Here is a 559-nt window from a genome sequence, read left to right as displayed (position 1 = left end):
GCAGAGCCTTCACGGGGTCAGAGGGCACCGCGGGGGTGGAAGGTGAAGTGGGAAGGAAGCTGGGCGTTTCCCATCCCACAGCGGCTCCTGGCGGTGGGAGGCCTCGAGGCAGCCGCTGGCGCCTTTGTGGAAATGGTTGAGGAGGGTTTGCTTGCAGGCCCCTATAATTCATTCGGCATTCAACAAATATTCATCGGGAGCCAGTGATGTGCCGGGCATTGTTTTAGGCGCTTAAGGAACATTAGTAACAAAATTAATAAAAATCCTTGCCCTCTAGAAATCTTTATTGTTAGCAATAATTGCTAATTTCATTAATTTTGCAAGGTTACATACAAATGGAGTTTCAGTGAACAGGCATGGATTGAACTGTGTGTGTGTGTGTGTGTGTGTGTGTGTGTGTGTGTGTGTGTTTCCAGGCTGAGAGAAGGCAAGAGTGCCAAGGGAATTGATACCAGCATTCATTCTGGAGGCATTCAACAAATTTATTGAATACCTATTCTGTGGCAGGCATTGTTCTAGGGCTAGGGCTAGGGCTAGGCACTTGCTGGTTCCATGTCCT

Source organism: Myotis myotis, unplaced genomic scaffold, assembly GCF_014108235.1.
Source record: "Myotis myotis isolate mMyoMyo1 unplaced genomic scaffold, mMyoMyo1.p scaffold_m19_p_7, whole genome shotgun sequence".
NCBI classification, from domain to species: Eukaryota; Metazoa; Chordata; class Mammalia; order Chiroptera; family Vespertilionidae; genus Myotis; species Myotis myotis.
This window is presented reverse-complemented; position numbering follows the sequence as displayed.